Here is a 22,748-nt window from a genome sequence, read left to right on the forward strand (position 1 = left end):
AAGAAAAGAAAAGAAAAGAAAAGAAAAGAAAAGAAAAGAAAAGAAAAAGGGAAAGAAAAAAAAGAAATAAAGGGAGAAAGAATGAACAAACAAAAGAACTACTTGAAGATTCTGATTCTGAAGAGTAAACAAAATAAATAGATTATTAGGAGAAACAAATCTGGAGACATGATGGACACCAAGGTGAGTTTCATGTGCTTGGTTTTGGTTTTCTGGTTTGGGGTTTTTGGGGGGGATGGAGGGGCCATAGCTTTGCCCTAAGAGCAGGCCATGGACACAGAGAAGTGGGTAATACAGGCAGCTAAAACTTTAAGAGAAATCCTACAGACTGCCTGGCCAGAAGAAAGGGAAAAGAGCCTGAGCAACCACAGCTAGCTGCCAGAGCAATCTAGAATAGGAAAGAGCTGAAGAGGGATTCCCCTAATTCTTATAAACATTGTACAAGTCTCAGGTTGACCCCTTCACACTGTAGATGCATAGGACGGACCCAATGCAACATCATAAAGGCTTTAAAAATTAAACTAAAACGTGAACTTACAGGAAACAAGACATATAGTCTGAGCCTAATGGGGTCTGAAGCTAATTGCCAATGAAATTTCTAAAAATCATGAAGACCTCAGTGGCTCAGTCGGTTGAGTGTCCAACTTCAGCTTAGGTCATGAACTCACGGTTGGTGAGTTCAAGCCATACATCAGGCTTGCTGCTGTCAGCACATAGCCCACTTTGGGTCCTCTGCTCCCCCCCCCCCCCCCCCCCCGCTCATGCATGTGTTTGCTCGCTCTCTGTCTCAAAAATAAAAATTAAAATAAAAAAAAAAAAAAAACACTTGTTGAAAATAAGAAATTTTAAAAAATCAACATTCTTCAGTGGAATTTAACAGAATTCAGAGTCTTCACAAAATACTAGTAACTATATCCAACGCTCAACCCAAAATTACTTGACATACAAAGGACTCAAAATAATTGACCATTCTAAAGTGAAAGCAATTAACAGGTACCACCCTTAAAATGACTCAGAGGTTAAAATGAACAGACAGCGACTTTAAACCAGCTATGATAACTGCTCAAAATGGAAATTTTAGGGGCGCCTGGGTGGCTCAGATGGTTAAGCATCCGACTTCGGCTCAGGTCATGATCTCACAGTTCTTGGGTTCGAGCCCTGCATTGGGCTCTGTGCTGACAGCTCAGAGCCTGGAACCTGCTTCAGATTCTGTGTCTCCCTCTCTCTCTGCCCCTCCCCCACTTGCACTTTGTCTCTCTCTCAAAAATAAACAAACACTAAAAAATAACTTATGAGGGGCACCTGGGTGGCTCAGTCAGTTAAGCGTCTGACTTCAGCTAAGGTCATGATCTCACAGTCAGTGAGTTCAAGTCCCGCATCAGGCTCTGTGCTGACAGCTCAGAGCCTGGGGCCTGCTTCAGATTCTGGGTCTCCCTCTCTCTCTGCTCCTCCCCCACTCATGCTCTGTCTCTCTCTCTCAAAGATGAATAAATGTTTAAAAATTTTTTAAAATAATAATAATAATAATAATTTAAGAAAATGGAAATGTTAAATGGAAAATTATAATATCTGAAATTTAAAAATTCAGTGTATGAGCTTAATAGCAAAATAGAGATATAAGAGTGCAGAGTCAATGGCTCAAACTTTATCAGTACAAGTTATCTAACCTGAAAAAGAAAGAAAAAAAGATTGAACAGAAAGATGAACAGAGACTTATGGACTTAAGGCTTATTTTATCAAAAAAATCAAACATATGCGTAAATGGAATCCCAGAAGATACAAAATGAGTCAAAAAATAAAGTAAAATAAAATAAATATTGACCAAGAACATCCTAGATTTTATGAAAGAAAATATATAACTCAAGAAGCTCAATGAACCCCAAAGAGGAAAAATTCAAAGAAAACTAGATCCAGATAATCAACTGCTGAAAACCAAAGATAAAGTCAAAATCTAAAGCAGCCAGAGGAACATGATATACTACATAGAGGGAAACATTTTCAGTGGCACTAGATTTCTTATCATTACCTATTACCTTCTTTCAAGGCATCCAGAGGACAGTGGAACAACATCTTTAAAAGGTTGAAAGGAAAAACGATCAACCCAGAATTCTATATCCAGCACAAATGTACTTCAGGAATGAAAGCAAGATAAAGACATTTTTCAGATAAAGGAGAACCAAGAAAATCCATTACCAGCAGAACATCACTACAAGTAACAGAAAAGGAAGTTCTTCAAGATAAAAGGAAATGACAGCAGAGCAAAAACTGGATCTTCAGGAATGAATGGTAAGCATAAGAAATATTTAAGTAAATTATACCCAAAAAGTAGGAAAAACAATTTAAGAAAATCTGTTTCTAACCTGGAATTCTATATGCAAACTAATAATCAAGTATGGTAGTAGAATAAAGACATTTTCAGAAGTGCAGATCTAAAAAAACTTCACGTGTTCCTTCTTATGAAACTACTAAAATATATGCTTGACCAAAATGACAGAGTAAAACAAGAAAGAGGACACAATGAGAAGGAAACACAGTAAATAAAGTACATGTACATAAGTAATTTCCAAGATGATAGAGAAAGGAGATCCCAGAATGGCAATTGTGCACAGGCACAGAGGACAACCTCTAGACTGGAGGACAACAGTTTACATCAGAGCAGCATCAAAAGACAGACTGGTATCACCAAGATCTCTACTACCAAAGTATTTATTGTCTTTTTAATCCAACATAGATTCCCTGATTGAGCCTGGTTTCTTGTTCTTGGCTCGAGTTCACCATAACCTGATAAAAGTTCCTTCTTTGTGCTCCAGAAACTTGATTCAGCTGAGGCCACTCACTGCACCACGCAGAAGTATTCTACTTTGATCAACTCTGGAGCTTGTGAATTAATTATAGGACAGATTATCTGTAGTATGCTTCCTTTTATGTAACAAAGAAAAAAAAAAGAATTACACACACACCCATATGCTCATCTGTGAGAAGAGGCATACAGAACAGTAACACAGAACTAGTGAGAATGGTTACCTATGGGAGAAGGAGGGCAGGATGAAAAAGAGGCAGGTGAAAACTGGGAAAAGAAATGAACGGGAAGTAACACTTTACAGCATATACCTTTCTGTATGTTGACTTTTGAAACCACGTTCGTGTTCCACATACTCAAAAAATCAACATAAAATAAGAACAGGAGAAATAGCCCAAAATATAACGTAAACAAAAACAAATGATCCTAACTATATTTAAAATGAGAAACACAACATACTAAAGGAATGAGAGAAGAACTAACCCAAAGAATTCTTGAGCATAGTATTTAACCCTTAAGTTAAAGACAAATAAGAAGTATAAATAAAAATTAAAGCCTAATTAATAAGTTTTTCACAGTTTTAGGTTGGCAACCCTAAAACTACTTTCTGTATATTCTAGGATTTGTCAAGTAAATGAATATATTGTAATCTAAATATAAGTAAATATATTGTAAATATAAGTAGAAAGGTTAGAATAAACCCTGTGGTATTGAAATGGAATTGGAGGTATCACTATAACCAATGGTTTATAGTATATAGAGATAAACACAGAAATACATACATACAAATGTATACAAGTATGTACATGTATATATCCTTATGTTATCTAGCTCTGTCCTCTAAAAGGGCCTAAAATCAATAATATCCAGTAGCAATAAGCCCAGATTTCAGTTTCTAAATAACATTCACTGCTAAAAGAACCAGCCTCCTTAGAAAAATGGCCAATTCTGAGGCTGGAGTGGAGGAGGTACAATAAAAGCCTAGAAGAGGGGTTGGCAAACTACAGCCTAAAGACCAAATTCAGTCAGGCACCTGTCTTTGTAAATAAAGTTTTATTGGAACATAGCCAAACTCATTCATTTACAAATTGTCTATGGTTGGTCTCCTGCTGAGGGTGGGGTTAAGTAGTTACAACAGAGACTATATAGCCCTCAAAGCCAAAAATATTTACTATCTGGCCACTTACAGTAAAACTTCGCCAAGCCCTGGCCTAGATAGAATATCTGCTTGTTCCAGAAAGTAAGAACACACCCAAAAATAATGGGTACATGTCAAAAGTTCATAGAAGCCAGTCGAAAAGCTTCCTACTGACCAAATATATGACAATTTCACGATCAAAAATTTTACATATAATGGCTTACATATAATCCATTAAGTAAAATAAGAATCCATGAGTTCATACTGATAGAAACAAATAAACAAAAGGGAAAGCTTTCTTCCTTACATCAGAATCCTAACATTTTAACAAATGAAAAAAAAAAGATGGAATTAAAAAATTACCATTGGCAATCATCATCATGCTAATTCATTAGATTCATCAATGGATGCTAAAACTAGTAGGTGAAAGTTTGAGGAGTAATCGGATATTTAATCATCTCAAACTATTCACAGATAGTTATTAAATACAAAGAGGAAAAGTATATCTTTACAGTGGAGATACCTAGCAGACCAACTTAACCAACCGATCAAAGTCAACACCAGCAACAGGACAAATCAACATCATATACCTCCTGATAAGATACATTAAGAAAAACATGTCACTTATGAAATACCAGTAAAACCCAAATTGAGGGGTTTACTACAAAATAACTGGCGTATAGGTTTCAAAAATATTATTCATGAAAGGACTCTTCCAGATTAAAGGAGACTAAAGACACATGATACTCCATGCAATTTGTGATCAGGATTTTTGTTTCATATAAAGGACAGAATTAGGAAACTTGAAGATACTTGAATAAGATCTATAGATTGGTTAATGGCATTATATCAATGTTAATTTCCTTATTTTGATCGCTGCACAATAGTCATAAGAGAATTGCCTTTGAATGTCTGCAACTCACTCTCAGCTCAAAACAAACAAACAAACAGGCAAGTGGGGAGGGATGTTCAAGTAAATGTGGTAAAATGGTAATGCTGAAGAATCTGGTGAAGAGGACAGAGTAATTCTTTGTACCACTCTTGCATCTTGACTATAGATCTGAAATTACAGGTTTTCAAAAGAATCCTAGTCTTTAATTATAATGTCATATCTGTTTATTAAGTTACACTTTCTTTATCATGCTAAAGAACATTCACAACAATTGATAATATAACTAAAAAACGCCCCCTAACATCCTTTACAAATGATGTCCTAAATAAAAGAAACTCAAATAATCAGTTAAAGGATATGTGGGCTACAAGATCATTCCATCCTGTTTCATATGGGCCAAAACAGATTTATTAGCTGCAAGCTCAAATAAAGTGATCTCAAATGAGAGTTATGTCAGTAAAAACACTGCCTCTCAACAGGTCAGCAGTGACTTTACTCACTTATATTTTACAAAATATTTTGAGGATTTAAAAAGATTAAATGTCCTGAAAGGGACAACAACCCAGCACTTTTTGCAAACACAGCTGTTGGTTAAAGCTCTTGAGAAAAGAAAAGTTCTGGAATGAGAATCAGTTTGAGGAAGAGATAATGGTTATAAAATATTAAGAAAATTTTGGAATCTCTTCCTATTATCCTAATAGCTGACTTATTTCTGAAAATGTGCTTCATTACTGCATGTAGCACTATATGCTCCTCAGCTCTGGGCACAGAGCAAGGTCCCTACTTTCATGGTATTTACAATCTAGGGGCTGAAGAAGACAAACAGGTAAACAGACAACTAAACAAGGCACAATCTAGGGGGCAGAGAAGACAAGGAAACAAACAACTTACCATGGAGGTAAAAAAGAGTGATGAGATCGTGACAAACAAGATGAGGAAAGAGGACACCACTTTCGCTTTGGTGATTAGGAAAAGCTTCTATTGAGGAGATAATACTGGAGCTAAGATCCAAATGATGAGAAGTCCACACGTGAAGGTCTCAGAGTAGAGCCTTCTTGGCAGAGAGTATGACAAGTGCAAAGACAACAAAGAAGAAACAATCTCAACATATTCAAAGAAGTGATTTTAAAAGGCATCCTCGGGGCGCCTGGGTGGCGCAGTCGGTTAAGCGTCCGACTTCAGCCAGGTCACGATCTCACGGTCCGTGAGTTCGAGCCCCGTGTCAGGCTCTGGGCTGATGGCTCAGAGCCTGGAGCCTGTTTCCGATTCTGTGTCTCCCTCTCTCTCTGCCCCTCCCCCATTCATGCTCTGTCTCTCTCTGTCCCAAAAAATAAATAAACGTTGAAAAAAAAATTAAAAAAAAAAAAAGGCATCCTCATTAGGGGCACCTAGTGGCAAGGTCGGTTAAGCGACCAGCTCCTGGTTTCGACTCAGGTCATGATCTCACCTTCGAGGGCTGATAGCACTGAGCCTCCTTGGGATTCTCTCTCTCCCTCTCTCTCTGCACCACAACCCCCCACCCTCACATGCCCTCTTTCTCTCTCAAAATAAATAAACATTTTTTTAAATAAATAAAATAAAAGGCCTCGTTAATACTCTCAGTATAGGAGATAATACCAAAGAATTGTCAGTTTTGTATTAGGTATGATAATGGTATTATGACTGTATATAGAAAAGTTCATTATTGCATAGCATATATATGTACATATATGTATTATACAAAAAATGATAACAGGGATTTCTTTAAAATATTTCGGCAAAAAAAAAAAGAAAAAGAAAAAAAGGGATGAAGAAGGCAAATGTGCAATAATTACTGATTTGGGGAAATGGGGAAATGGGGGTTGATAAACGACTCTAGTTTTTGTATGTTTGAAATTTTTCGCAATTTTTAGAAACTTCACATTAAAAGTGGCAATACCTCCTATCTTCTTTCTCTGACTTTACTGTACCAGCTCAGCTCTCGCCTTCTCAGTTCTGTGTTCTGACTACCTCCTTTAAGGACATATAAATGAAAGCTTTAAGGATACTCTTCAACACTAGATACACTCCATGGTGTAAGTTTCCGTGACCAAGCTAATCTACCTAAGGCAGGGATAGAACCCAGAAAGAAGTTACATAAGAGAATATAAAACAAACAGCCACATACGGTTAAACAGCAAGTCATTCTTTCTGAGGAAAACAAACAAACAGACAAACAAACAAAAAGGGAATTGCCTAGACCATGGACCATCCTCCCAAAGATTAAAAAACACAATAGGCTTCTTCCCCCCCTCCAATCCCTGGAGACTGCTCTGGCAAAGATTTCCTGATTGTGAAATCCTACTCTCAACGTTCAATCTTGATCTTATTTGACCTTGCACTTGACAGAGTTGAACATTCCCCCTCTTCTTGAGACTACTTCCTTAGCAGACATGACAGGCAGGCTAAATATGCCTGTACCCCTTCCTTTTAAGGAAGGCAAGCATCTTCTGCCTCAGGTGACCAATTCTGAAGGAACCAGGAATGGGTCCCTAACCCAACAATCTGGTAATACAGTAGAGTCATTTTTCTGAAAACCCTTCTGATAGCAAATTACTACAACTGCTAAACAAAATCTTGCCAACTTCTTGAGAGCACAGTTGAGCTCTCAAGAAAGAAACGAAAATCCCCAGGAGCTAAAATTCAAGCGAGAGCTAGAAACCAGAATACATAGAAGCTGAGGGTCTCCCAGAGACCCTGGGGGCACATCCTGGTGTCAGTGCCAAGAGGCTTGTAGTTTAAAGCTGCAGGAGGGCCAGGAGATAAAGTTCTGACCCCATGAAATGTAGACATATAGAAGTTAGCCTCCTGACAAATAATCAAGACTCTTAAAGGGCCATCAATTCAGTGAAAAGTTAGGCTAGAAAAAAATGCACCTACAGTGAAGAAAAACAACAAATGTGTGTGTGTTGACCTGGGCTCCAGCTGGGAACACAGGTGAGTTTCCCCTCGAGATGCATAACGGGGGCTTGCAGGGGTAGCTACGCCCAAGCACAAACACTGACTTAAAGTAAGCCTAGGCTGGTAGTATCCCAAGGTGCTAGCTGAACCAAAACATTCTCTCAGGACCATACACTTCAGAATATTCCCATACTCAAAAGCCTGAGAAGTGCTTACAAAACATATGAGGAAGACAGCTGGAGGAAGGGAGCCATCGTGTTTGAGAGTCAAAAAGAAAAACAACGCAAAATGTGGTACAAAATAGTTTCAGGTCATAAAAATGACAAATACATAACATTTTAAAACTCTAATGTGTATAAAGAAAAGAAAAAAGAAAAACAAAGAGCTTACTAAAAGACAAATGTTAAAAGAATTAAATAGAACTTTCAGAAATGCAAAGTAACTAATGTTGGCAGAAAACCTTATAGGTAAATGCACTAGCCTTTCTCCGTGATTACGGCAGATGGCTAAAAGCAAAAGTATAATATTGTCTGATATGGTTCTCAGTGTATGTAAAGGAAATATAAAGACAACTAGTTATAAAGTAGGGAAGATAAAGGGGCCTAAATGGTGGTAAAGTTCCTACATTTCACCTAAAGTGGTAAGATATCGATACTAAGACTATGACCCAAATTTATCTTTACTTTTTTACATTTTTTTAGTGTTTATTTTTGAGAGAGAGAGACAGAGGGCAAATGGGGGAGGGGCAGAGACAGACAGAAACAGAATCCGAGCAGGCTCCAGGCTCTGAGCTGTCAGGACAGAGCCCTACACAGGGCTCAAACTGACGAACCGTAAGATCATGACCTGAGCCGAAGTCTGACGCTTAACCGACTGAGCCACCCAGGCATCCCCCAAATTTATTTTTATTTATTTTTTTTTAAATTTTTTTTTCAACATTTATTTATTTTTGGGACAGAGAGAGACAGAGCATGAATGGGGGAGGGGCAGAGAGAGAGGGAGACACAGAATCGGAAACAGGCTCCAGGCTCTGAGCCATCAGCCCAGAGCCCGACGCGGGGCTTGAACTCACGGACCGCGAGATCGTGACCTGGCTGAAGTCGGACGCTTAACCGACTGCGCCACCCAGGCACCCCCCCCAAATTTATTTTTAAATTCAACACAATTCCTATTAGGCCCCAAGGTTTCTTGTAGATGCAGACAAGCTTATCTTAACATTTATATGATAATGCAAAAGAACTAGCATAACTAAAATAATTGGAGGAAGCCTACTACCCAATTTTAAGCTATCCACCAAAAGAGATCAAGACGGTGTGGTGTTTTCAAAGAGATCCATAACAGATCCATCTTAAACAAAAATTAATTTCAAATGGAGCTAACATAAACCTATAAAACTTTTAGAAGAGAACATAAGAAAAAAATTTTATAACCTAAGATTAGGTAAAGAGGTGCCCCTGGCTGTTTCAGTCAGTAGAGCACATGACTCTCAGTCTCAGAGTCATGAGGTCAAGCCCCACATTGCATAAAGCTTATTTAAAAAATAAAAATTCAAAAAAATATTTTAAAAAAGATTAGAGAAAGAGTTCTCAGACATGACACCAAAAGCATAATCCATCAAGGAAAAAAAAATTCCATCTAGGACCTGGTCATTGACACAGCTGAATGATGAATTAAGAAATTTTTACTCAACATGCTGAACATTAGAACAGAAAACCAAAAAGAGTCATTAGAATCTCTGGAATCTCAGTTCATTTTATCCTTAAGAAGTAAAGTGGACAGGTAGAAGGGACTTATATAAATAATTATTTCATTTAAATGAAAGACATTGGCCAGACACCATTTACTTACCACCTATCATTTTAGGATCATTGTAAAAATCTCCAGGGAATTAAACTTGAAGAGTTTCAGACCCTCAGGGATAATTCTGGGGCTCCTGGCATCAATCAAGAATTACCAATAAAGAAAAAAGACCATCTCATTGTTCTAGAACAAGGTTGATATCCCATCATCTTGAACTCTAGTTCCCAGCTGCTTCTTTAACTCATGAAGTATTAACTCTTAGTGAAATTTAGGTTTACAGTTTTAGTCAAAGTTTAAAAACCATTATACCTGAAAGCATAATTAAGAGACTTAGATTATGAAATATTTGAAGTGCCTGGCTCAGTCGGTGGAACATGTGATTCTTGGTCTCAGGGTTGTGGGCTTGAGCCCCATACTGGGTGTAGAGATTACTTAAAAATAAAATCTTTAAAAATATAGTTTTTATTCATTTCTGCAATCCCAAAGCCTAGCAAAGTGCCTGCTGAATAACTGCTCACTAAAGCTTGTGAAAAATTCACCACTTCTCAAAGAAAAATGAAATGCTGAATTTAAGAAACTGAAATAGTGAAACTCACTGAAAGTCTGTCACCAAAAGCCATCTGCCACAATACATCAGACCAAATTGCTCTCACTCTCCACTCTCAAACATGTGGCAGTCCCTCTGTCATTGGTCTGTCTACTACTGGTCCACACTGCCTCTCTGCTAAACTGACACCTAAAAGCCCCTCATGCTTCCTATCCTGAATCCCACAGCCAGGTTACCCTTCCTAATGTATAGGTACGATCATGTCATCACCCTACTTAAATTCTCATGCCATCATCTCAGAAGATTCTTCAGCATCTGTTAACATTACTTGCTATTTTTGTATCACCTCACACATCCTCTCGTGACTTCTCATGTTGAATGAAACATCCACTTGCTCATTCAGTCAGTCACTTAACAAAAGTGTTTTGAGCTCCTACACCAGACCAGGTACTATGCTTGGCCCTAAGGAATACAATGGAAAAGAAAAAGAGACTCAATTCTTCCTTTCATAAGCTTAGTTTAGTGTAGAAGAAAGATGTTAATCTGACAATTATACAAACTGATATGTAATTTCAAACTGAAATGTATACCCTGGAGTGGGAGGACATAGAACACACTCAAGGAACGTGGCTATACCTTAGAGAAAAGGGGAAAGTGAGGTAAGGTCAAGCTGGAATGAAAGCAGGGGCCACACCATGCTAGAACTTTCAGGGTATATGAATAATTTTGGGTTTTTATCTTATAAAAGGGGGGAGGTACTGAAGTGTGTCAATCGGGAAGGTGACATGATCAGAATACATTCTGATAAGATCCCTCTAGCTTCAGGGTAGAAAATGGATTGGAGATGAGGGGACAAGAATGAATGGGGCCCCCAGTGTGGTGGCTATTTGATCAGACCATGTAAAAAAAAAAAAAAATGATGGTACTGAGATCAAGAAATTTTAATCAAGAAACATTTAGGAGGCCAAAACAACAAAAGGTGATGGACTGGACATAGAGGGTGACAGAAAGAGGATGATCAAGGATAACTTCATGTTCACTGGCTTATACAGGTGAATGGGTAATGGTGACATTCACTGGGACAAGCTTACTGGACTGGGGTAGACAAGTACAGATCATCAGCCCAATATTGGACAAGCTGAGTATGAAGTGACTGCAACGCCAACAGATGATATCAAACAGGCAGCTGGATATCTAAGTCAGGAGCTCTGACAACCTCTGGGCTGAAGGCAAATCTGGGAGTCACCAGAGAACAAATATAATTGAAGTTGTGAACACAAACAGGATCCGCCAAGGTAAAGAGCAGGGAGAAAAAAGAGAAGGAGCCTAGGATGAGATATGAGGAGCCTCAAAGTTCAATAGGCAGGGAGAAGACAATCTCAAGATAGAGAAGGAATGGCCTCCTCTAAAGGAGGTGTAAGAGAAAACTCAGGAGGGTGTGATGTCAAGAATCAAGATTTCAAAAGGTAGTGGGCAATAAATTCGTACACTGCTAGAAGTGAATTAAGAATTGAGTGTTCATCAGCAATGGCAGCATGGATGTCATGGGAGCTGGGCGAGAGCGGTTTTAGTAAGTATGGAAATAAAAACCAAACAGAAATAAGCTGAGGTATTAATAGGCAGGGAGGATATAGAACTAATGTACTCAGGAGATTCTTCTGTGGAATCTGGCTGTGAAGAGGGAGAGGTGAAATTAAAAAAAAAAAAAAATAGAGTTTCCATTTGTTGTTGCTATCATTTTCAATAAAGAAGAAACTTGAGTGTGTTAGAATACTGATAGGAAAGAAGAGTTGAGAAGGTGGGGCCAAATATAAATGATAGCTTCTGGGAGGGGAGAATGGGGAGGATGGTTGGGTACATTTTGACTAATACTGCCCCAAATATTTCTTGTACTCCTCAAGCTTACACAATTCACTCATCCTCCACTCTAACCTCACTCTTAAAATTTTACCCATTAAAGTACAGCTCAAATTCCCTATCTTCCTTCTGTGAACCTCACCTAAATTCTCTAGCTCTTGGGATCCTTTCTCTGTAATCCCATAGGGTGCTATGTTTTCCACATTTATTTCACCACAAAACCCTGTACAGCAGGTTCCACAAAATACACACCTGGAAATGAACATTCTACTTCCTGTCTAGCTCATGTCCTACCCCTCAATACAGCCTTTCCTAACCATACTAGAACAAAGTAATACCTCCCTTATAAAGTCCTGAACAATTACATCATTCAGAGTGTTAAGTATTTAAGATCCTAGAATGTAAGCGTCAAAACTGTGGGGACTTGTCTGTCTGGTTCACCACTAGATCCCCAGTGCCTAGTAGGGCTGGCACACAGCAGGCACCCAGGAAATGTTTACTGAATGAATTAATTTAAATTTTTTTTTTGAACGTTTATTTATTTTTGGGACAGAGAGAAACAGAGCATGAATGGGGGAGGGGCAGAGAGAGAGGGAGACACAGAATCAGAAACAGGCTCCAGGCTCCGAGCCATCAGCCCAGAGCCCGACGCGGGGCTCGAACTCGCGGATCGCGAGATCGTGACCTGGTTGAAGTCGGACGCTTAACCGACTGCGCCACCCAGGCGCCCCATGAATGAATTAATTTAAAAAGATGCCCTGTTACTCTTCAACAGCGGTAAATTATTTAAGAGCAGGAACTATGTCTTATGGCTATTTTTACACAGTGCCCTACAAAGTAGAATGAATGTTCTTGATAACACAATGATAATTTATTATGGCCTAATGTCACAAGGGGGAACTGAAAAGACAGAGTGGCAATATACCTTGACACTAATGAAAAAGAGTGAAAAGCCTATGTAATGTTTCTCAACTCTAATTTAAAAAATAATAACAGTTGTCTTCAAAGCACTACAGCATTTCCCCACATTCCAGCATTTAAGAAAACCCTTAAAGATAATTGAACTATCTTTCCCCTGCTTATGAAGTGCTTTTATAAATTCATGTAACATTAGAATTTTGGTGCCTATTATAAGATTTATATGAATTCTGGAGTTTAATAATTTTCACATCTTGATAATATACAGGAATACATTAGTAAAGGCAGGAAACACATTAAGAAAATTGCTAGAATGGATCTAAGTATCATCTCCCTGCCTAATAAAGACAGAATCATCTTATTGCCATCAAAGTACCAGAGTTCTGGTCATAAATAACACAACAACAAATACAAGATATGCAATGAGGCAGCATACATACCCCAAATCAAAAGAGATCAACCCAGGGTCTTCTCAAATATAAGCTTTGCTACCAAATAAGACCCCAAAATATTATGAGATGGTAACTGCTTCATTTTTTCAGCAAACAGCTTCATTTGTTGTGTGTACTTTGTACAGGATTATATTATAAATTCAATCTCATGTTTCTCTCCCATATTTTGTTACTATGATTAAAGTCCCATACAGAATTACCAAATTGGAACAAATAAGATTACACGTTAAAGACTTTCAGACCAACTGTCACTTTCAACCCCCTGATATCTATTCTCTCTTTGGAGATAAATGTGCAAACTTTGGAGACAAATTTTAGACAAAGTAGCAAAAGGCTCAGATCAAACAAAAATACCTTTAGAAACAAGAAGAAATATCTTTTCATCCAGTGAGGAAGGAACAGACAGAGAAACTTATGGAATCTAAAAGAATTAGGGACCAAATAAAAACTTCCTTTTTTTAACAGAAATCAGAACCTAAAGAAGTGGAAGAAGGTACCCACTCATATCAGACAGAAGTCATGCTCTGCATCAAATAGCAAAAGAAAGTGTCTCAAAAAAAAAAAAACATTTGTTTGTTTGGTTTTTTTCATAACATGTGAGCAGTCACATTGGAATATCTCTGCCGTGATCAGTAATTTGGGCAAACACAGAATAAAATAATATTCTCTCCCTTGAAGTAATTCAGGGCAGTACTTCAGCAGCACTGAAAAAGCCACCCTAGAAGGTATCAGAAGTAGTGACATGTACTGCATTAATTACTAGCCCGTGCCATCAAATACAGTCTTTTCTTCATTACTTTTTGGGGGAGTTTACCTTTTCATTTTGGGAATTTAAATACACATACAAAGTAGAATCAGTGAATGCATGCTCATCACTCAACTTCAACAATTAGCAATAAATAGTCAATGTTATTTCATCTACTCCTACACACATAAGCACGTGCACTTCATATGCCCATATATACATGTATATACTAAATTATACTGAAGCACATGGAAAGACTTTTAAATTCCCTCTTAAGAACCTTAAATTATAGGTCATAGATAGCAAAATATTCTATTCAGCAAACAATTCAGTAATAACTACTGTTATCACTTAAGGCCTTTGCTTACATAAAGCATAAATTTTATGGAACAAGGTTATCATACAGGTGTAATCCAAATTTCATGCTGTGATACAGAACAGCTACTTAATAATAAAGCTGAGAATATAACGCATCCACCAGCTTTATGCACGATTTAAATGGTAATCAAAGCCATTATCTACCCGCAAACACTAATCTCAAAAGTAAAAGGACAAGGGGAAAAGAGTTGCAAAGCTTACCCACACGGCCAATTTTACCACGGCAATTGAGAAAAATATGTAACTTTCAAAATCTATAGTTAAATGAACAGAATGACTAACATATAAAAGAACTGGAAGTAGTTTTCCCTAGGTTCATATTATGTCAAATAAAATGTCAGTTTTCATGAAAACTTTTCTTTTTCATTTTACACAAGAGATTAATATCAACCTGGCTTCTGTGCTAATTCCTTATTTTTAAAAAATCTGTCAGTTATATCATTACTTTCTTCCTGGGAAATGCCTACTCTCAGGGCTGCAGCCACAAACATCTGGAATTTTCTACCTACAGACCCTTTTAGTCTTAAGCAAGGTAAGGCCTCGCTACAGACCATGCTCCTGCCAACGGCACAAGGTCCTTACCGTGCACTGCAGACACTCCCAGAGGAAGACGTGCAAAATCCCAGGCAATTGTAGTGTCCCCGCAAAATCACAAAGAAGAATTCGAGCATTATTCAAGGCATCTGGAGGAATGCAGGACACCGAATTCCAAATGGCAAAAAGACAAAGACTAAATCCAGACCACAGATGGAAAGACAGGGAAACTTCGATGACCCCTAAGCCAACTCGCCAATTTTGAACCTGGTCTGTCAGCTCGGCACTCTGTACCGGGGGACCTGAAAGAGGCCTCCGAGGACAAACTGATGTTAGCTCTCCTTTCTGTAGGGAAATTATGCCTCATATTCACACGATTCAACACGAGTGAGTTTGAAAGATGGTGACTCTAGGATTTGCGGCTTTTCAAAATTCCACACTTCCCAGATAAAAACCTCCACCACCCACACGGACATCACCATGGATTTAAGAGTTATGAACTTCAGGTAAGAAAAATAGGACAATCCAAGAAAACAAGTGCCCAAAAGAGTTCCAAAGAACACTGAAATGCAACTAAGACCTGCAGCATTTCTTTTCCCTGCTGCTTCAAAAACAGAACTCAAAACCAGCAGCACTGGAGACCCTGCTTCTCAGGGAGACAAAACAAACCTGAGGTCTACAGGCCCCAGGGAGATAAGCTGGTCTTCTACTTCCATTCCAGAGCTCTGGTTTCCCGGCAGTGATGCAAACCTTCTGAGCAGAGGACCAGAGTGTGGGACACTGGCTCCAGGCAAAGTTCAAAACCTTAGGATCATTTTAAAACTTCAGATTGCCAATGTTCAATTTTTCGTTTATGGGGAAGCTACATCACTAAGATTCTGCTACCTCTAGATGCACATAAAATATAAAACTTATATTCATACGGAGGCTTTGTGCAAATTTCACTAATCCAGATGTGAGGAAATCCAAAGTTATGATTCCCACAGCAACTGTAATCTTGGCAAACACGTATGCATGCATTGTATTCTGTATTACTTCAGATGGTGGGGGCCCTAAAAGAAACTTAGAAGAAAGCATATTTTAATCACCACATCTAATTAATTACAAAGAAAAATTCTCAGAGATTAGAAAAATGCCTTTCTTCAGGAATAGTGGAGCTATTTCTTTGAGACAACTAACAAACCCTAGACCAAGCACTAAAGAATGTACTGGAAGAAACAATCCTTACCTGGCCTGAACACAATGGGCCAGGCAACTTAACAGGGTTTTCTCTAAACTCTCATTTCTAATTTAAGACAATCAGCTAGTGGTGTTTAAAACTTCATTTCAGGGGCGTCTGGATGGTTCAGCGTCCAACTTCAGCTCAGGTCATAATCCCAGGGTCATGGGATCGAGCCTTTTGCTGGGCTTCACACCGAGCTTGGAGTCTGCTTAAGATTCTCTCTCTCTCCCTCTGCCCCTCTCCCCTGCTCACATACTCTCTCTCTCTCTCTAATAAAAAACTTAAAAAAAACAAAAAACTTCATTTCAAATATTTAACACTCCCCAAACGTACCTTCTGTGCCAATCGGATGCAGAATAAGCTCACTTTTAGCTCCACTTGAGGCAACAGAAGAAACATTTTAAGTCACCACAAAACGGATTAGCTACTATAAGTCAAATAATATTTGCTTATGTCCACTAATATAGAAAACAGTTTCACTGGTCCTTAGTTCAAGGTTAAAATGCCAGTTTCTAGAAGGGTGAATGCTACTCAATAGGCTATAAGTTTAATGGAAGGCAGCAGAGCTTAAGTGGTTAAGAGACTTCTGCAGCCAAAATGCCCAGGTTTGAATCCTAGTTCTGCCACTGAAAAGCTGTGGCTTTGGGCATATTACTTAACATCTCTGTGCCTCAGTCTCACTACCTAAAAGAGGCAATAACAGAGGCGCCTGGGTGGCTCAGTCAGTTGGTGTCCAACTTCAGTTCAGGTCAGGATCTCACAGTTCATGAGATCAAGCCCCGCATCAGGCTCTGTGCTGACAGCTCAAAGCCTGGAGCCTGCTTCAGATTCCAGGTCTCCCTCTCTCTCTGCCCCACCCCTGCTCACACTCTGTCTCTGTCTCTCTCTCTCAAAAGTAAATGAACATTAAAAAAGGCAATAACAAAACCTACCTTGTAGAATACTTGAATTCTAAATGAAGTAACATAGGTAAAGCTCTCACAACAGTTCCTGGCAGATAGTAAGCACTAAAAAAGCATTTGCTGTTATTAATGTAAGGTCATTTATTTTACCTTGGCAGCAATCTTCATTTATTTGGAAAAGACCAAAAAAATCAGTCTCTGTAGCACAACAGTAATAAATGACCTTCCCTCCTTTTACCTCCTTTCTCTGACCCTCTTGCTAAGTAAAGACAGTCCAAACTCCTTAGCTAAACATTTAAGTTGCTTCATAAGCTGTTGGCCAATCCTAGCTGATTGTCTTCCCTACTCCTATTATAACCTTCTGCTTCAATCGAATTAGTTTTCTCACAGTCCTCTAAATAAAGCTTGTACTCATTCAACAAACATCTGAGAATCTGTAAAGCCAAGCACTGTGCTAACACCACATGCAAAGTTAAGACACAGTTTCTGGCCTTAAAAAGCTAACAGGATATAACAGAAGAAGGCATGTAAAAAAAATAGTTTCAATAGAATAGAACTACAGTCCCAAAAGGGCAAAAGTAAGGTAGCTGCAGGGACAGGGGCTGGTAAATTCTATTGGTGAAGAAGTCCCCTCAGGGAGGGCTTCACAGAAGGCTTATGAGAAACGCTCAAGGATAAAGAGGAAAGCACCAGGCTGAGCAGAGGGCCAGAGGGCAAACAGTGAAAAGCATGGGCAAAGAAATTCTGGGTAATGAGGTACAGCTGGACTGCTGGAGCACCGATGGAAACTAGAAGCTGGCAAACTGGGACAGCCAAAAGGAGTCTTGTACCCGAGTCAGAAGCACTGGGGTTAAGCTCTGCCCAGGAATCACCAAAGAATTCTGAGCAGGTGCCTAACATGCTCAGATCTGCATGTTCCCATGGTCACTGCAGTGGCAGTTCAGAGGCTGATTTGAAGGAGAGACTGGAGACTGAAAAACCTGTTAAGACAACTGGAAGGGTCCAGGTAGCAGTAGGGATGGAAAAAGGAGACGGGTTCAAAAATGCAAATTAAGAACAGAATTGGGGGTGCCTGGGTGACTCAGTAGATTAAGCATCTGACTTTGGCTCAGGTCATGATCTTGTGGTCCATGAGTTCCAGCCCCACGTCAGGCTCTGTGCTGACAGCTCAGATTCTGTGTTTCCCTCTCTCTCTGCCCCTCCTCCTCCCCTCAAAAATAAACATTAAAAAAAAAAAAAGAACAGAACTGTTAAGACTTGGTATGAGCATAAGGAGTGGAAATCTGGGAGGACTCAGAGGTTTCTAGCTCTAGTAACTGAAGAAATAAAAGAATGGTGACAACACTTAGGCAGAATGAAGAGTACATGACCTCAAATACAGAGCCTGAGTCTTTATTCTAACAGCGATGGAAGGCAGAATAGGGACATAACTTTAAAAAAGGTAAAAACCTCAATAGATCTTTAATCAGAGAAGAAACGAGGAAGCACTGCCAAAGATCCACACACTCCCCCCAACCAAGTGCACCAGGCCAAAACAGTTTTAGAGACAGGTAATTTCAATGTTATTTAAGCTTTTCAATTTATTCTATGAGGCTAAATAACCCTGATACCAAATCTGACAAAGATCTCACACACACACACACACACACACACACACACACACACACACACACACATTCTTTCACACAGAGAACTACAGAATTTGGGGGTTTTTAAATTTTTTTTTATGTTTATTTATTTCTGAGAGAGAGACAGAGCATGAGCAGGGGAGGGGCAGAGAGAGAGGGAGACACAGAATCCAAAGCAGGCTCCAGGCTGTGAGCTGTCAGCACAGAGCCCAACACAGGGCTCAAACTCAAGGACCATGAGATCATGACCTGAGCCGAAGTCGGACGCTTAACTGACTGAGCCACCCAGGCACCCCTACAGGATTTTTGTTATAAACATAAATGCAAAACCCAAAATAAAAATATAAAATCCAACATTGAATTCTAAAAATTATGTAACATAAACACATGGTATAGAATGTTTATTCTAACATGATTCAAATCATGAAATCTGTTAACATATCCATTAGTAAATTAATGGAATAGAACTAAATCATCATGAAGATAGAAGCCAAAAGGCACTAAGTCCAACACCCTTTTTTTTTTTCACTTGTCACAAGGGTTACAATCAAACTCCATTCACTGAGCCAGAGACCGTTGTCCCTCATGTAGCACATCACCTACATTTGTGAGTTCATCCACCAGCCAGTGGCCTCAACTCCAAGCTCTAACAATATGCACCCAACACCTATTCTTTTTTTTTTCTTTTAAATAGGCTCCACACCCAGGGTGGAGCCCAGTGTGGGGCCTGAACCCACAACCTTGAGATCAAGACCTGAGTTGAGATCAAGAGTCAGACACTTAACCGACTGAGCTACCCAGGTGCCCCACCAACATCCATTCTGAATTAAGACTTCTTAGTAAACCAGGGCTAAAAAGAAAGTTTTCTAGTGCAAAAAGAAATTTTTCTAGTGCAGTAAGATGTACTTCTCAAGGAAACAACACCTCTTATGTGGTACTCAGGCCAAGAATAACACATAACTTGAATTTAATCATGAGGAAACATCAAAACAAACCAAACAAGGAACATCCTTTAAAAAAAAAAAAAAGACTCTATTCTTCAGAAATATCAGTTTCATAGAAGACAAAGACTAAAAGAACTGTTGCAGATTAAAGGAGACAAAGGAAACATGATAACTAAATGTCATGTGTAATCTGAGATCTTGTGCTAGAGGAGGAAAAGACGCTAAAAGACGCATTACTGGATCAACTGAAAAAACTGTAATGGCAGATGGCAGATACGACCTAAGTTGTATCAACTCTAATAACTTTACTGTAGGTATATAAGAAAACATCTGTATTCCTGGAAAATACTGAAGAATTTAGGGGTAATCACATATGCAATTTAGTTGCAAGCAGTTGAGGAAAATTTTTTACCTTATAATTGTGTGTGTTTGGCTGAGAAAGTAAGAGAAAGAGTACAAATTATGAAGGAAATGAAACAAAATGTTAACAACAGATGATCTAAGCAAAGGGTATATGCACTCTTGGGTGTTCATCCCAGAGAAACAAAGACTTAACGTTCACACAAAAACCTGCTTATGAATGTTCATAGCAACTTTATTTGTAATAGCCAAAAACAGAAAACAACCCAGATGTCCTTCAGCAGAAAATAGTGAAACAAGGTGCCATACGTTCACACCATGTAATACTAGTGACAATAAATGGGAATGAACTATTGATACATACAATAACCTGGATGAATCATAAGGAAGTTATGTTGAGTGAAGCAATCTCAAAAGTTATGTACTGTAGGCTTCCATTGACAGTATTCTTGAAATGGCAAATTAGAGACAGAAAAGAGTGTCATGGTTGACAAAGGTTAAGAAGGCAGAGAGGGAGGGGCACCTGGGGGGTTCGGTCAGTTAAGCGTCCAACTTTGGCTCAAACCATGATCTAATGGTTCATGAGTTCAAGCCCCGCATCAGGCTCTCTGCTGTCAGCACAGAGCCCACTTCAGATCCTCTGTCCCCCTCTCTCTCTGCCTCTTCCCCCACTGGTTCTCTCTCTCTCTCAAAACTGAAAGAAAGAAAGAGCAGAGAAGGAGGGAGATGGCTGTAGCTATGAAACGGAAGCACAAGAGATTCTTGTGAAGGACCTATTTTGTATCTTGACTGCACTGGTGGTCACACAAATCTACAGATGTGATAGAACTAAATACACACACGCATCAGTACAAATAAAACTGATGAAATCAAAGTAAGATGGGTGGATTGTATTGACATCAATTTCCTAGCTGTGATATTATAGTTACATAAGAGGAAAATAGGTGAAGTATACACAGGATCTCTCTGTATTATTTCTTACAACTGCATGTAATCTATGAGTTTTAAAAATAAAGTTTAAAAAGGAAAAAAGTTAAAACAAAAAATAGCAACAGAAAATAACTTACAAACAATGATAAAGCACTAGAAGCATTCCTATTAACTTTACGAACAGGAAAAGGATGCCAGCTATTACAGTGTTACTTAGTATCATTCTAAAGGCACTAGTCATTACTGTAAACAAAAAAGGCCATATAAATAGTTTAGGAAGAGAAAAATGATCAATTATAAATGAAATCCTTGCTACTTAGAAAATCCAATACAATCAACTGAAAAAAGTAGAATGAGTTCAGTAGTATACAATATCCAAATATAATATATAAAAATAGTCTTTTTATTATATCTCACTAATATTCAATTAGAAAACTTTGTATAATAACTTCATTCTGTTTTTTCATTCTTTACATAAGTTACATATAATTATTGTTTAAATATTTAAAAATTGACCCAGGAATATAATGACTATGTGGTTGTTTTTTTTTTAATGTTTACTTTTGAGAGAGACAGACAGAACATGAGTGGGGGAGGGGTAGAGAGAGAGGGAGACAGAATCGGAAGCAGGCTTCAAGGCTCCAAGCTGTCAGCACAGAGCCTGATGGGGGGCTCAAACCCATGAACCGCAAGATCATGACCTAAGCTGAAGTCCAACACTCAACCAACTGAGCCACCCAGGTGCCCCTGACTACATGTTTCTAACAAGCTTCTCCAAACAACATATTCTCCAATTCTCCCCACTGAGCACCATATTTGTTTCTGATTTGTTGTGTTTCAGTCTCTAGTCCATCCTTCATTTTAGAAGCCAAAAGCTAGAAAGTAAATTCAAAAATGTTTTCCAGTCCCCAGGGCCTTACTTACATACTTTCCCCAAATCTAAGACAGTTATAAGGGATGAGGTTCTAAGGTTTCTTCCAGCTCAGAAGCTCCATTTTGCTAGATGCTAGAATCCCATTAATCAGCTCCAAGAGACTAAGTGCACGTTCTTCTGCAGTCCTCAGGACCATCTCTCGTCTTCATGAGGCTACTCTATCCCAGGAACTCCAAGTTCTCAGTCAGCGAAGCTCACTCTAAAGCAGACCCGCATTAATCCACCCATTTTTAGTCAAGGTCTCTCACATTACCCCCATTTCAAACTGGAGCTGCTTCTAAACCACTACCAGGGGGCGCCTGGGTGGCTCAGTTTACTGTCCGATTTTAACTCAGGTCATGATCTCGAGGTTGGTGAGTTGGAGCCCCGCATCAGGCTCACGGCACAGCACCTGCTTCAGATCCTCTGTCCCCCTTTCTCCCTGCCCCTTCCCCACTCATGTTCTCTCACTCTCTCGCAAAAATAAACATTTAAAAAAATTAAGAAAAACCAACACACCATCAGCCCAATCCATTTCCTCCAGTGTATATCCTGCGCTACATATCCTATGTAAAAGCCAAGACAGCTTTTCATTCTTTAAAAAATAGTACTTCTAAAAAAAATAGAAGTACTTCTGCTAAACTCCAGGTCTTCAATATCCAAGAAAAACTTTAGTTAAGAAGCAAAACCCCCCAGGGGGGGGGGGGGAGCAAAGACTGCAAAATCAATTTCCCTAGTACTTAAAGAGCATGGAACCTACTGTATTAGAGAAGGAAAGAATGACATACACTTTTAAGAAGAAAAGAATTTCTGGGGCGCCTGGGTGGCGCAGTCGGTTAAGCGTCCGACTTCAGCCAGGTCAAGATCTC

The 22,748-nt window shown here is 38.9% G+C and overlaps 1 protein-coding gene and 1 pseudogene across 4 annotated transcripts in view; both read right to left on the bottom strand.

Annotated features, from left to right (window-relative positions):
- The window catches only part of DIS3L2 (DIS3 like 3'-5' exoribonuclease 2), a 354,030-nt gene that overhangs the window by 308,597 nt on the left and 22,685 nt on the right, over nucleotides 1-22,748 (bottom strand). The window contains exon 2 of one of the 4 annotated variants that reach the window (XM_040450688.1): nucleotides 5,722-5,881. The exons of the other annotated variants lie outside the window; for them this stretch is intronic. The gene's annotated coding sequence lies outside the window, so the exon portion shown is untranslated. The remainder of the gene's footprint in view (nucleotides 1-5,721; nucleotides 5,882-22,748) is intronic. 4 annotated transcript variants of the gene reach the window in all.
- Nucleotides 19,260-19,393, bottom strand: LOC121014530 (uncharacterized; annotated as a pseudogene).

Source organism: Herpailurus yagouaroundi, unplaced genomic scaffold (genome assembly GCF_014898765.1).
Source record: "Herpailurus yagouaroundi ecotype Mexico unplaced genomic scaffold, PumYag 202, whole genome shotgun sequence".
Taxonomy (NCBI): Eukaryota; Metazoa; Chordata; class Mammalia; order Carnivora; family Felidae; genus Herpailurus; species Herpailurus yagouaroundi.